Raw genomic sequence first — 1,123 nt, 5'->3', positions numbered from 1 at the left:
TATACAGCAGTAAACCATTTTTCCAGACTAGGAAGGACTCCCGCAGGCCTGTGGAGCGATATTTTCTCTCCAGTTTCCTAGCATTTTGCTTCAAAGTGCGCAGCTCTGCATTAAATCAAGGAGCAAGCTTTCTATTTTTAACGGTTTTCATTTTCAAAGTGTCAGAAATAGCGTTGAGTTCCAGGTTTTATACAGTATCCCAAAAAATCCTTGTTTTTGTTTAGAAAACATGAAATTAGAAACGGATAAACGGGTCCACCCCTTTGGAATGGGGGGTCGTTTAGCTTCTTTGTTAGCCTGCAATGCCCCATACCTGTCTATGTCTCTGAAAGGGGGTCATTAGAGGGAATTGTTGACCTGGCTAAATAGGCGAGCTGATTTGGTCCCCTCTATTGGGGTTGGGATGATAGCGGGAAGTGATCTAATTAATTGCTGCATTGTAGGTTTTTGAAAGCTGAAATCTGAGTCCGATCCCTCTGTTTAAGTTTGTTTTTCCTTTCTTAACATAGAATGCTTTCTTCACGCCCCTCTCAAACCGCCTTGTTTGTCTAAAATGTGAACATGGTGTAGATGGACCACAGTGTCTTGGAGAAAATCCTGTTGAGTTTTTCAGAGATTCCAGCAACATATGGGATGGAGATGTTTTTGTTTTTAAACTTCTCACTGCTTCCTTGCTGATTTGACAAACACCCAGGTTGGGTATCCACAGGTTTGGAGAGCATCTTTGATGTGTTTCTGTTCTTTGTGCTTCCCTTCTGTTTTAGTAGGGACATGCTAAGCCAGGTGTTGTTAGGTTCTGATGACAGAAAGTTTATGTTCCAGGGGGTGGTGTGAGTCAAAAGGAAGACATTGGTTTGTGTGAGTGGATTTCCTATGGACTTCAATGTTGAGGTTTCCATCTCCTTCCATGCTCCACAAACAGACCAGAAAAGGTAGCTTGTTGTCGTTGGCATCTTCTATGGTGAAAATGATGTTTTGCTCACCTGAGTTGTTAGTGTGTCTTATGAAAGCTTCCACTTCTTTTAGCTGGATTCTGAGAAATGTATCATCCACATATTTAAACGCTGGCTTGGTGGTCCATCCATCCATCCATCCATCCATCCATCCATCCATCCATCCATCC

The sequence above is a fragment of the Cyprinodon variegatus genome, unplaced genomic scaffold (genome assembly GCF_000732505.1).
Source record: "Cyprinodon variegatus isolate N-32 unplaced genomic scaffold, C_variegatus-1.0 Scaffold1140, whole genome shotgun sequence".
Taxonomy (NCBI): Eukaryota; Metazoa; Chordata; class Actinopteri; order Cyprinodontiformes; family Cyprinodontidae; genus Cyprinodon; species Cyprinodon variegatus.
The sequence above is the reverse complement of the archived record's forward strand: the minus strand, read 5'-3'. Positions refer to the sequence as shown.